Source organism: Macrobrachium rosenbergii, chromosome 55 (assembly GCF_040412425.1).
Source record: "Macrobrachium rosenbergii isolate ZJJX-2024 chromosome 55, ASM4041242v1, whole genome shotgun sequence".
NCBI classification, from domain to species: Eukaryota; Metazoa; Arthropoda; class Malacostraca; order Decapoda; family Palaemonidae; genus Macrobrachium; species Macrobrachium rosenbergii.
The window spans coordinates 56898783-56914305 of NC_089795.1; positions in this window are offsets into that span (position 1 = coordinate 56898783).

Here is a 15523-nt window from a genome sequence, read left to right on the forward strand (position 1 = left end):
GAGAGACTAGAAATTCTACCCATCTTGCGGATTTTTACTTCACTGAAAAGTGCATTATCACAGTGAATTGCGTTACTCAAATATTATTTAGATAAAACTAGAAGATGACTTGGAAATTGAAGAATGATGTCTCATGTCACTGTCGTTATGGATATTAATATTTTCACTGGGGTTGAAGAATAAGATTTCTCTGAGTCTCACCTTATTAAACTCTTAGAAATTCCAAGTCTGCAGCCTAATACTATTACTACTACTACTATTTTCTCTCTCTCTTAAAACCTCCATGCCAAACAATAAGCTAGTAGTGTGCATTTTTTTATTCTAGGAGGTGAAGCTGATCTGACTCACGTCATAAAAATTAAATGTTTCGTTTTCACTTAATGGGAATTGGATTGTAAGTTCAGTAAACAGGCAAACATCTCTTTATAATTTAGCTCCCATTCATTATTTTTGGAATATTCTTTTATCCTTATGAAAGCCATAAATGATTGGATTCTCAGAGGAATACCTTGAAAGGCAAAGTCAGTAAGTCTAATGATTACTAACGCTGAGTTATAGGTAAAATGTAAGCAAAGTATTCCCTACTTGATCCCTTAAATAACTCTCAGGCATTATTGCCTCTCGTTTTGAGAGTCTTTCATATATAAAACTGTAAAATAAGGAAACAAAACATTTCATTAATACAATTCGTTATATTTTTTAGAAATAATGTATTTCTCGAGTCCATACACAAAAGTCAGTCAGTTTGGTATTTAACAGGGAACGCCCTTAGTTACCGTGATCTGTATAATTACTGGAATGTAGAAGTAGCAATTATAATTCTAATACATTTGCTTGAGATTACGTTTCCTCCAGTGCCAACTAATTTACTCATTTCAACTACTGCCATCGATACAGGATACATCCTCGAAAGGAATATTTCTCTATCCTTCATCTGAATATCTCATCTAGAAGATGGTATATTACTTATATAATCATTCTTTAACCCTCTTTAGTTAATTTTAGTTTTTGACAAAGTTTTTAGTTTGACACAATAACCAAGATGCATTTCTTGCTTTACGGTTTTACACTGCATCAACAGCTGTACCATAAAGTAAAATAATCTAACTTGTATTGTTGCGTTAATGCTTCCTCAAAACAAAATGCTTTGCTATATTCAATATTTCTCGTATATTATTGTTTTATTTTTTTATTTCTTTTCAGGTACACCTTTCTATACTTTTAATCTTTTGTTTGATTTTGCATTTATTTTTTTTAAATTATGTATGTTATGTTTTCTTGAAGTTTGCGTTAATTTTTTTTTACGTTTCTGTGAATTATGATCAGCATATAACAATCTATTCTTCAAGTTGTAAGGTTTAGGTCATACTGCAGAAATCAATTCTGTTCTCGATATTCCTCCATCTAAACATGCATACAGTACACTGACAAAGGGTATAGGTTCTTTTCAGTTTTTCTTTCATTTCAAGATGAATGATTATGAAGTCGGTTTTTAATGAAAATCGTGGCAGAAGAGAAAACTTTCATTGCTTCCAGTTTGGGGGAAGAGCACATATTCTTGAATAAAAAAAACTTCCTGTTTATTTAAACATGGCAAGAATGTAGTTGTAAAACTTAGTTTTTAAGATATGCGTCACCATTTATTATGAAGAGATTCCTCTTGGAAAAATTAAATTACCCTTACGGAAAGTGAATTACATAAGTATTTAAACAAACAATGCAAAGAAAAACAGTAATAATTCCTGATGCTTTGTTGATAGAGTTTTGCCCCCACCCAAAAAAAGAGATATATATATTTAATAATGATGGATTTTTCTGTCATCGTGGATCATCTTACATATTACCTAATTTTTCAAAAAACTATTTCAATTATTCATTAAATTGGTATCAACGCTTATAGAGGCAAAAACCACGAAAAAGTAAGGACGAGAAAATTATGTTTGGTTAGGAATGTGAAGCCCTGTTGGAGAAAAACTCTTGGCGTTTGTCCAGTAAGCATTAACCCTTTCAAGTGACCACTGGAGGTACAATCAGCCGGCCTAGTGTAAACACGGCCTTTGATTGGTCAGCCAATGTCAACAATGTATTCCTATTGGTGAATGAAAGAAGGGCAAACAGCTGATTGGCTGCTGTATTGAAAAGAGTGGCATCTTATCACAAGTGGATCACATGAACTATACCTTTACGAAAGCCTGGAGGAAAAAAAATGGAAAATAGGTGGTGATGAAGACGCCAGAACGGTTTGCCGAACAACAAATGATGTTTTCTTCAAATACGAGAAGACAGTCTCCTTTTACTTACTTTTTAACCGTCGAATGTTCGCTGCAATTTCTAGCATTCTTTCAAAGCTTCCCAATTCTTTTTGTGCATTATTTATTAATAATAAAAATTGAAGCTCTGCAGCAAAAACAGAAACTGAATAAATGAAAAGATTGGTTTACAGACTAGAGTTCATCCCAAAGGTACAGTATAAGTCACACAGCAAAGTTCTTAAGCTTTGTCTTTTACACACACTTGGACTGGAAAGCCAGTATAGTCTATATAAAAGCCAAATCAAAAAAATGGATTAAATCAGATGTAAAAAAGTTATCTCACACAAATTTTGGAGCTGACAGATCAACCTAGACACTACCGTACAAAACAATTTCTGTCTGTTCGAGATAATGGATGTCAAGTATACAATTCAGCCTTAGATACAACTTTGAAAAATCTTGATCCAATGATGGACTCAAATATGCAATGGAGTTTTGAATAAAAGCTTTTAAAACTTTCTCAAATTCCTCTATCCACATTGAAAAGGGTGAACCACTTCTATGAAGAAAATTAATAATAAAATGCGTAGTGCAGTTCAAGTAAATGATTCATTTAATCAAAAAGATATATTTACTATAAAAATGATCACTCACCATCTTCCCCATATAGTAATAGACTGATTGAGTCAATAAACGTAAATATAAAATTTCTTCCAACGTTAGAACTACCTCTTCCTTGAATTATGAGAAGGAAAGAACTTGTAAACACCTGAAATATTGATCTAAATTCATACATGTTCCCCAGACTATCACAAACAACATGCAATAGAACAAATAAGACGTAAAGGTTCGCAATTAGCAATACTCACTGACGGGTCCAAATATCTATCAGGCACAGGATTTGAAACCATATCACCCAACAAAAACATACCATTTTCCTTTCCTAACAAAGCCTCTGTTTTCACAGCAGAATTATGTGCAACGGGATAGCTTTTAAGATTATTTGATAATATGCCATCAAAGAATTTTGTAAATTGCAGCTACTCTAAAAGTGACATAGATGTCCCTCAAAACTATAATCCCAAAAATATCCTTGAAACTAAAATTGAATTTTCTCTTCACATATTATATCAGGATAGTAACAAAGTAGAAATATTTTGGATTTCTGCCCACTTCCACAATACAGGATATGAAGAGGCCGATGAAGCAGCCATAGCTGAAACAATGGTGACCAAATCATCAGTAGATATTTCGATTAGTGATTATATAATACTTCTAAAACCCATTTCAATCAATAAATGGCATAATATGCGATATAATGAACCTAAGAGTAACAAATGAAAACATGGCATGCCCAGTCCTTGAGAATGAAATTTATTATATCAGAGTAAATTAAGCACATAAGTAATTCTGACTAGTCACAGAATTGGTTACTTTTGTTCTATTATTAATAAAGACAAAATCATTGGGCCAGCCTTATGCCTGCTAAATACATTACTGAATAATAATAATAATAATAATAATAATAATAATAATAATAATAATAATAATAATAATAATAATAATATTTCTGTGGCTGAATGTTACTAACATTTCACACCAATTGTTGTAATGTAAAATGTAGTCTATGCAAAAATAGAGATTGAAAATGTTGACCCCATTTCAAAGAAACATTCGTGTGGGAAATAATATATTTCTGCTGACGAAGATATAAATGTAAACGAAATTACTGATGCATGCTCGTACCCTCTCCCCCTCTCTCGGTTCCTCTCTGTCTGTCTTTTTCACAGCACATTCACTCACCCTCTTCATCTGATACAACCGGATGTCTTGACCATTTCCTTACCACTGCCGCCATTGTTCCTGGCCATTGTCTTACTCCCATCTCCCTTCTTCCTCGTTCGGTGCTCTCCAATCTCTTGGTCGCATTCGCTGCTCTCAGCATTTTCGCCTTCATTGCGTCCCACTTCCCACATTTCATTTCCTGTTATGGCGCCATACGGCTTCAAGTCTTCCTTGGTTCATTTGCCAATGTTTTTTTCACTCGTTTCCTTTGTTATCCACTTTGTCATTGAGTTTGATCCTGCTTCATAAGTCACTGAATCTTTTTCATGAGCCTTTGATTATACTGAACTTTCCATATTCGAGATACATGGCTCAAGATATAGGTTTTTATAATTGAAAACGAAATATTGGCTTCCTATTTACGTCATCATATTTTCACCAGATTTATCATCTCTCTCTCTCTCTCTCTCTCTCTCTCTCTCTCTCTCTCTCTCTTACCAAGTTTGCTCTTCATCTGTTTCAAGTGGTTGTACGAGATTCAAGAGCTTTACTCCCTGATTGTCCCTTTTTCCTATAATCTTCGTGTCATTAGTTTACTCCTTTCCCTTCCTCTCCTAATTTGTTTTCCTGGATTCACTGTCTTTCATTATTTTTCATTCCAACTAACATTCTTTCATTATTCAACTTTATTCTATATCGCCATGGTCCCTGCACACCCCCTACAACCCCCAACCCCCCCGCCTCATCATAATCTTCCATTGGGCCCGGTGGTTTATCTCCAAGTAAATTGTCTGTTGTAGTTGATGGAGGCGTTGATGACGATCATATATTATGTCTGAAGTGCGCTCTGGAGTATGGAAAGGTTATTCATTTATACGCGTCTCCATGTTCATGCTCTACTGGGTAGCAACGCGACGGGGCTATTTGTAACGATGACTTGTCATGTATTGGTGCCTCATATCGCTGTACGAGGTGCTTCTCTTTATGTCCGCCTTCCATGATATGTGAATTTGTATGTACAGTAACTGCCGGAATAAGAAATTCTTCTTCTTCAGAGGAAAGTAAAGATTCTTGGATGATTTGAAGTGTGCAAAATTAAAACGACTCACGAATACAAATCAGAAAATTATAGTAGGTGATTGTATCTACTGCTACCTTGTTGTCCACGTACGAGAGAGAAAAATTATTTTTCACGAATATGTCTTTTCTTTGACGACACGATAAATATTTCATCGCAATTTCCAATTAGGAAAAATTCATTCATTTCCCTCTTGCGATCACTTTTCGACCAAGGAAATGGTGCTCATCTATATCCACTAACGTTCTTTGACCCCAGCAAGAGCGCGTTCTTTCAACCAGCGCTGGCACACTTGTCTGGAAAATTTCCGCTGCCTCACAAAAGTTTCCAAGGAAATGCGAAAACTTCGCCCTCTCCAGCCATGCGTTTGTAAGGGCCGAATAACGTCAGCCTACGCTTTTCGATATAACTACAGCAAGCGAAACCATCCAAGAAGCTTGATATTTGCAAATGGAAGTGATTCCGCAGTTTGGACAAAGAGGGGCGCTTAATGGCAATATTCTGTATTGTTGAAACTGCAACAGCGTCTTTATACATAAAAGCATAAAATGTATGAAAGGGTATTATTGGAAGTTTCACAAACTATTTCTAAAAGTGAAGAGCGCACTTTGAAATCCTACTGAATGTGACTGCCCAACTATAAAATTGAAGGTTTGCATTGGCTTCCGACAGCAATTGTTATAGTGTAAACACCCCAACTTCAATGCAATCTTTGGGTTAACGCCTCGCTCCTCGCCTACCTCCTGCTGTCTTCGAAAGGAATGAAAGAAACTGAATGCTTGAGAGTAAATGAAGATCCTACAAGCAAACTCCTTCAAGATATAGAGAAGGCCTGACAGATAAAGAACTGAAGTAAATTTTAGTAATATGCAAATAAACTTAAAAAGGGAAACAACTACAAATGAATGCCTTATAGGGAATGAATCATTATGGTTATGGCATTCAAAAGAAATTAATGAGACAATATTTTAATGAGCTATAAGCAAATGCCAGAATGAAGCAAGAGATGAAAATCTACATGAAACAATTCCTCTCTCGCTAGTTGCAAAATGTTTGGTGGAAGATGCAATAAACTAGTATAAAATAGTGAAACGAGAATAAAAAAAAAAGGGAGGGAATATTTATATAGATACATCAATGCAAAAACATGCATAAATGTTTCACAGATACATAATACATAATACTACTCAAAACAAAGAATTCAGGAGGGAATGTACTTCTAGTAATGATAAGGTACTAGAAATTAGTATTTCACTGTAAATAAAGCAAATAAAGCGAACATGGAATATCGAATCTTCCATGAAATATAAAAATAACAATATAAAGTATTTATAGATACATTGAAGTACCAACAAATATCTGGTTAATGAACAATATTTTATATAAATATGCCGGAACAGACAGTCATACCATTCAGATTTTGCAGTTCAAAATCAAATTTATGGATTTTCTAAATATAACTGAAGAGGAATTAATAAATCAAGTGAAAAATCAGGTACATAGGACACCCCGTCGAGTTAATATCGGTAAATCTCAAGGTTTTGCTGCAAATGATTACGATTATAAAACAAATTATATCCTGTACTGAGAAGACAATAAAGTCTGATCTATTACGGTAAACTTCATAATACTAAAACAGCAATCACAAGGCGAAAATCTTAAACCAGCTCGAAAAACTTTGAACCTATCGCCTTCCTAATATGTCCAAGTAAATTCTTTTTGGGATAAAGAAACACACACTCCCACACACACGCACACACACACACACACACACACACACACTGAAACTTGCAAGCCTCCGCGAAGCCGTCAGATAATAATAAGGTTTCTGTGTAGATAAGGAAATAGGTCATCATTCAAAGACACAATGCTTCAGCTGCATTTCTTCTATAACTTCCGTGGTACAGAAAAGGTAGAAGATACCAGAGGTAAACTAAAAATGTTTTTTTTAATAAGATGATTGTTTAATTCTAATATAGCACTCCGAAAAATACAAATGGAATTGTAAGAATATTTATTAAAATAGTTTCTGAATATTGGCTCAATTTATACAATGGAAAATGTTATGCTAATACTGGATGAAAGATACAGTTTTAACAATTTAGAGCCTGACAACAAAGAGGTCACACGGAAATTTTAGAAAATAAGATAGTTAGGAATAATCATTATGGCAAGTCACTGTTTCGTAGAGAGACTATTCAAAAAAGAATGGCGAACATAACATGCCGAGTGATAAGAAAAAGGTGGAATAGTATCACAATAGGTAAAACGTACTAGAAAAAATAGTACCGTACTACCATTTCGCATATATGCACGTCTCAGGAATAACCAACTGATATCAAAAGAAGACAAATAATCTACTAAAAATAGACAGGTAAAAAAGAAAAAAAAAAAGGCATTGCTTAAAGCCTAGAGGATGCGGAATTCTTTTCTGTAATATCAGACATTGGAAAAGCATTCAACGCAGATAAAAAAAATACTGCTGTGCCGAAAACCCAGCGGAAACAGAAAAAGAAATAGTGTACTGTTTGAAGCAACCCTGTACCAACTTATAAATAAACACGTCCACCAGTTTGCATAGTAAAAAGAACCATGTTAAAGGAATTAAGGCCAGAACTTTAGTCCAAGTAACTGAAGAAAGTGAGGCAGTGGTAAGCCCTCTTTCTCTCTCTCTCCACATTATAAATATATATATATATATATATATATATATATATATATATATATATATATATATATATATATATATATATAATATATGACATACATGACAGCTGAGACAGCAATGGGTATAAGACTTTAAAATAAAACCTTTTTGTTTTGTCTTTTACACCTGTGCTAACTTTCATTTTATTTTAACAACTAATTCTTTAATTACTGTTTGAATCTGCCTGTGAAAATAGCCAGTCCTTTGCATATTTTTGTAAGAAAATACTCTCAAAATGTCGATCGCGCTTTTCTTCAAAGACCTCCCGAACACCACTTCTTTACAGTACATAACCCCGACCCTACACGAAAAGCACACAGTTCTCTTATCATATCTTGTGCACCATAGTCATTATCCAGACTGGATTGCACCATCCCACCAGTAATCCCGTCAATTACAAACTTTCCATACTTCAACCTCTTCAATGCCCCACCCATGCGCCAACAATCTCTTCTTCAAGAATCCTCGAATTTAACCTAATACCTTCAGCTCATGCATCATTCAGCTCTGCTTCTTTTCGGAAGCTGTTAACATCAGTAATAAATAAGGAGTAAGGATGATTGAGAAAGCGTGCACAGACAACGAGATGTAAAAAGATTACTATGGTTGAACAGATGAAAAACAGGTTTAGAGAATAACATAAAACAGATTAGTATAAGATGGTACACAATGCTGATGTCTTGGGAAAAATGGAAAGGAGGATTGCAAAAAAATGAGAACTGATGGGGGAGGGTGGTCAAGATGATGGTGAAACTTATTTGATGCACCCAGTATTCTGAGGGGAATACTGATTTACATAATGATTATGTTCGACCCATCAATATGAAGATGGATGAAACAGTCTGTTATTTGTTTTTTTCTTACATGACACTAAAGGCATTCATGTATTTTCGATGGCGGTTAAAAGATGTCCGTCCGTGCAAAAATCTTCTTGAATCACTGTATAATCAAGCAAGGATATACAGATAAAGCATGTAAGGGGATCTAAAAGCAAACGTATATCAGGTTATACTGAAGCACCGCGAATAAAGTTAAATTCGTCAAAACACAAGTAACAGAATATTGCTTAATATCAGATTTCCAACAAGTCGGATAATAAAAAAATGTCAAAAAGAGTTATTCCGGGATCTCAGTATAAATAAATAAAAAAACCCTTCAATGTTTACAAGAAACACTCGGTAAAAACATTTCCGTTTAGGAAGATAAAAGTAAGAGTGCGTGAATGTTTGCAAAAAAGCACAGAATATTTCTGTGGCTCTTTACAACTAAAAGTTACACCACAATCATCTTGTAACTCAGCAACATGCAGCAATTCGTGTCACATATAAGGAGTAAATATCCTTTGCAACGTCATTTTGCACAAGCGTGTGAAAACAGAGAGAGAGAGAGAGAGAGAGAGAGAGAGAGAGAGAGATGAGGGCTGTAGGAGAAATAACCTCTCTCGTCCCCAGCTCGTCTCCCGGCACCAGATGGGAGAGAATAACCTCGTTACTTCTTTTATGCCATCTGCCCTATGGCTACCAGAGTCTGGTATCCCGGGTGGGAAATTAGATCTTTGACTCTTGTCTATAAATCTAAAAATCTCAACAGAAAGGAAATTAGGTTGAAAATAAAACAAATTCCCTAGGAACACCAGTGACCACTCATTTCCCTACTCATAATTGTTGCATGAAATCAAAGAGCTTTCAGGATGCTCTTTTTAATTCCGAACATTAATATCTAACCTAGTTTAAAGGAATTTCTACGTTCTTGATTCACATATGCTTGTCAACATCCATACGGGAAGTTTTACCGAAAAGTAAAAAAAAAAGAAAAAAAAAAGGAAAATTAAATAAAAGCATTTCCAGGAGAAGATTTTTCAGAAAATCTCAATATCCATGAAAAAATATAATTGCCCTAAGCCAGCAATGTTATACAGTAAAACTGAATATGAAAACAATCTATTATATCAATAATATTGAACAACTGATGTTACAGTTATTTTTGTTGATCTTGTAGAAGATGCAACATCACTAATAAAAGGAAAGACATCCAGAGTTATCTACTGTGAAAACAACGCTCAGTTTGAAGAAGCTGGGCAAAGTTTGCACTTATCATCAGTATCCGAAAAGTCTCGATGAAATGTCAGTTTAAACAGCAACATTCGGCTGCTCTTCCAGATTCAACAACTAGAGCCAATACAGGTCCATCAAAATTTTCACGCTCTTGATCCTCTGCTCATTTTCGTGGAAAAACTAATGTTATAGTATGAGTATGATTTGATTTTATCATAACTGGAAAAAGACAGGCCATCACCGCGGCATTCTGTTCATTTATAACAGAAGTCTTACATTCAGCGGAAATAATCGTAAAAGGTTAATCTAGTTACGTAACGGACCAAATTCTCAGTGGAGTAACCGAAAGAGTCGAACTGAGATGCATAAAAAGTTTTCCAAGAAGGTAATTAACTATCCTAAAACGACCTTCTCTAACCTAGCTAAAGGCACAATCTTACTTGAACATAACTGATTATAAAGATTTATTTGAATAGCTGATTTCTTCTCGTGTAAGCCAGTAAAATTATAACTTCAAGGGCATAAGGCAGCAAGAAAAAATCAATCACTACAGAAACCAAAGGCATGGGTTTAGTTTTTCGGTGATTTAACATTAGAATAATTTATTTACCACCTGTAAAATTAAGATGAAAACGGGTAACTGATATAAATTTTAAAAGAAATATTTCACTCCTAATGTGCTTGGAGACACATCAACCATATATATCACAATAACAGTACGACTATATATATCCTATCTATTGACAAGACACCAAGAATCAGTTTTGAAAAACTTGAACCCATTTTTACGATACACAGTGACCAAGAATAACATCATTATCGTACCTGCATTTTCATTACCTTGAAATAATTATGGAAGTGTCTAGTTTGCCAAAAGGACACTGACCCTAAAAGACCAACATTTTCGAAATCATTAATGAATTAAATTTCGACGATGGTACATGTGCTGGAGTTACGCCAGAAGTCCTCGACACAGCTTCACTGTCTGATGTCTCAAGATAACAAAAGACCAAAATGTCTATTCGAAATCAAAACGTCCACTTCAGTCTTCCATTAACGGAAGGCGGCTGACTGATAAGAATATCATACGATGAATCTGACGCTGCCAAATCTGTTTCCTTTTATCACCTGTTCCTACTTCTTGCACGGTTTCTGAGGTGCTGCCTTTTCAAACTAGATGAATTCGAATTCTGTTTAACGATACACAGAAAAAATCAACAAAATTTCTTCCTCAACCCTTTCTCCATCCATTTGCAAACGTTGAGTCAAGTTTTCTAGGTCTATAAATTGATATTTAAATGTCCTCCGTCATCCAAATTAATCTCCAAAAGAATATATTCATACGTGGACAATTGTCAATTTCGACTCAAAATTACGTTCTCTGTTCATTTCATGAATTAACATATACTTTCAAGTAAACACGTTCTTTAAACAGGCCACGGTATAACTGTTTTCAAGAAAACGTAAAAAGTGGAACCTTATTAGTGCTTCCGTCGCTCTGTTAAGAAAAACATTGGGAGGTGGCAGCGAACGCCCTTTTCCACGGAAACATTTTCTTTGTTTTCCCGTCGCGTCGTTGTTGATCTTTCCAAAAGATCGGCGACATCAAAACGGACATTCTATTTCTGAATACTCAGAAATTTTTTCAAGATATAATTGTTCTGTAAACTACACGGAGAGAATCTTTTATTTGTTTTACACAGTGCACAGTGTGTTTCTATTTGCTTTATGCAGTATGCAAATAGATTCTATCGTACTTGTACTATATAAAGGTAGAATATTATATTTTGCACACTATATAGGGAAGTTCTTTTATTTGTTCAACGTAACACAGGCCAAGATATTCTCTTATTTGCTTTACATCTTAAAAAGGGATACAGGGTTTTTTTATCACAATTTACAGGGGATTTGTGCTTGCCTTATCAACCAGATAGGAGCCTCTTGCCTATTTCACAAGCTATATTCAGATATTCTCAATAAACAGCTGAACTTCCAAATTCGAGCTGAAACAGAATGCAAATGAGAGAGAGAGAGAGAGAGAGAGAGAGAGAGAGAGAGAGAGAGAGGCCTACATTCCTGTTTATGGACCTGGTCCTATTTATGGTCTGCATTAAGGAAGGCAATACCTGCGCCTCTGGTGTGTTCTCATATATTTCACGAAGCTAACCAAATCCTAAAAGATATTTAAAGAATCATGCAACTTTGATAAGTAATATTTCATATTTCAAGGAAACGTAAATCACACTAGGCACAATAAGATAACTTACGCTCTAAGATTTCGTACTTTAGTTTATTATATACTGGCTGACCAACCCGGCACTGCCCGGAAAATCTCTGAATGACAACCGATATGCTCTCAATCTCTCCCTCTCCCCCATTCCTGTTAAGATAGTTGCTCCAGTTACATTGTCCAGCATTTTTTACATTTTATATTTCACCACTTCCCACCCCGCCTTCCAATCGGGGCTGAACTTGGACTTGAGGAACATCAGGAGTGTCTATTCATCCCATCGATCTTGAAAACTATGGATTAGACTCTAATATCTATCATTTTTGACATTTTATTTTTCACCCCTTCTCACCCCCCTTTCCTATCGGGGCTTAAAGGGCATCGGGAGTTTCATTATTCATCTCTGCAGCCTAAAAAAACTATGGATTAGACCATACAGCCTTGGTTTTTGGTTATTTTTATGTGTCACCACCTTCCCACCCTCCTTCCTATAGGGACTGAACTTGAACTTAAAGGGCATTGGGAGTTTCACTATTCTTCTTAGCGACCTCGAAAACTATAGATTAGGAACTAATATCAGTCGTTTTCGGTTATTTTTACGTCACCCCTTCCCACCCTCCCTTCCTATCAGGGTTGAAGTTTGACTTAAAGGGCATCATGAGTGTCACTATTCATCTCAGCAAACTCGAAAACTATTTATTCGACATTAATATGTGTCGTTTCCAATTATTTTTACATGTCACCCCCTTCCCACCCATCTCCCTATTGGGGCTGAACTTGGACTTAAAGGGATTTGGGAGTGTCACTATTCTTCTCAGGGACCTTGCAAACTATGGATTAAACACTAATGTCTGCCGTTTCGGTTATTTTTACATATCACCACCTTCCCACCCCCTTCTCAACCCCGCCTTCCCATCAGGGCTGAACTTGGACTAAAAGGGCATCGAAAACTATGGATTAGACACTAATATATGCCATTTCGGTTATTTTTACATGTCACTCCCTTCCCATCAGGGCTGGACTTAGACTTAAAGGGCATCGGGAGTGTTACTATTCTTCTCAGCGACCTCGAAAACTATGGATTAGACGCTAATATTTATCATTTCGGTTATTTTTACATACCACACCCTTTCCAACCCCCTCCCTATTGAGGCTGAATTGGACTTAAAGGGCATCGGGAGTGTCAATATTCATCTCAGCCACCTCGAAAACTATGGATTAGACACTAATATCTGTCGTTTTCTGTAACTTTTACATTTCACCCCTTTGGTGCCAGTGATGTCTTATCCCCACAGTGTTCTTTCCCAGATGGTAAGTCATATGTATACCAAGTTTGGTAGAAATTGCTCAGTACGTTTCAAAGTGTATACGTTCATACATCCATTTTTATATATATAGATTATGATAATATTACTAACTATAAAATTTCAGATGAAATAATTCGATACTAGATAATTACCATTTCTCGTAAATCGTTGTGTGTGTGTGTGTGTGTGTGTGTTTTACTTGGATAGTCCTTTATATCTAAAATCTGACCTTCCATAATCGTGCTGGTAACATTCATTGGTGACTGTATGCCTTCCTAATGTTTAAAAAAAAAAAAAATATTCTACGCTGGGGAGACTATATCTTCCACTTAACTGATTTGCCTTAGGAACCAAAAACATCCAAATACAGGATTTGCATTAAATGATAACGATCAGGTAAGAATAAAAGTCGAAGAACAATTTAGATTAATCATTAAGCCTCTCTGGCTCAATGACTCGGCTACAGCGTTCATTGTGCGTAGTTGACATTGTCTGTGATGGTTCTGAGTGTTGTCCAAACTTTGCTTGGTGATGACTTTAGCTCTGAGCTTCCTCTTTTCGTAGTTCTGATATAATTTTTAATTTAACTTGTCAGAATCCTTGAGATTCTATGCTAGATTCTCTATTCCCTCAGTGAAAATGTTATTATGTCAAATGTTTCGAAACTCTACTTATACTATTTCTGGAATATGGTTGCTCTGTATAGATGTTCGCAGCATCACTTTAACAGCAACATGTTAGCAGCTTCATGGAATTCTTATCTTCTACAACAACAACAAAACTGCTTGCTTGGCACCTAATGATAAGCATGTGGGTTGAAGATTTCTCTATTAAACATATTCTTTTCTTTAAATCTAATTCACTCAAAACACATGAAAATACTGCCTGCCAGGAAACTACAAAGGAAATCGAAAAAAGAAAACCCATAACAATATGACTAAAAATTCAAACCGAAGGTAACGAAATACGAATGCAAGAGTGTGCACCAACCCAGACTTCAGAGTTTATGCAGCGATAAAGAAATAACTAATCTTTAATTCTCTAAAAAGGGCAAAAGTCTCACAGGGAAAATATGAGACAAGAATATTACCTCGTTCACTCAAAGAAAGCGAGATTCCGCTTTCGCCGGATCCCCTTGCGTTGACCTACTTACATTTACAGATCTCGTTGCATACTGACCTGAAAGAAAAAAAGAAAATAATCGTATTAGAGGATGAAACGTTTGGAAGACTTTTTTCTTTTTTTTTAAATCATTTAGAGAGACTTAACGCTGTGAATGGCGAAGGAAGAAACATCCCCATCCGTGTGAAAAGGTAATCCCCTAAAGCTTTCTCTCACAAGTCGTATTTCGTTCTGCCGTTTGCATTTCTCATCTGGCTCTTTTCTCTCTTTACCATACATTTTTTTTTCTCTTTGTCGTTTAACATCGTTTTTCGGAATTTTGGGAAACAAGCTCCAACAGTTGCAGCATAAAAACTAGCTGGAAATGTCCGGATGATTTCTCACCAGAGGGGTATTTATCCCATTTCAAATCATAATTCCTTGGATATGAAAAAAAGTTAGATGGCGGAGTATAAAATATGAGATGATGGTACGGGCAACCGATACAAAAAGCAACTCCTAAATAAGTGTCAGTTCGTTATGCAAATTCTATCGTATAACGATTTCCTTGAACTCACGTTCGAAAAACGCATTTATTAATTGGGCAACGACACTGATCCGTATATCCAAAAATGTAAAAAGATCCAACACCCATGACACCATTAAAATATATTTTAACTACTGTCAATATAATTAATATCGTTTAATAATATATGTACCTCTCTCTCTCTCATATATATGCACACATATATAGATATATGTGTGTACATGTGTGATATATATATATATGTGTGTATGTATGTATATGTGTATATATGTGTATATATATATATATATATATATATATATATATATATATATATATATATATATATATATATATATATATATATATATATATACACATATATATACACATAAATTATAAATATATCGTGTATATATATATATATATATATATATATATATATATATATATAAATATATATATATATATATATATATATAT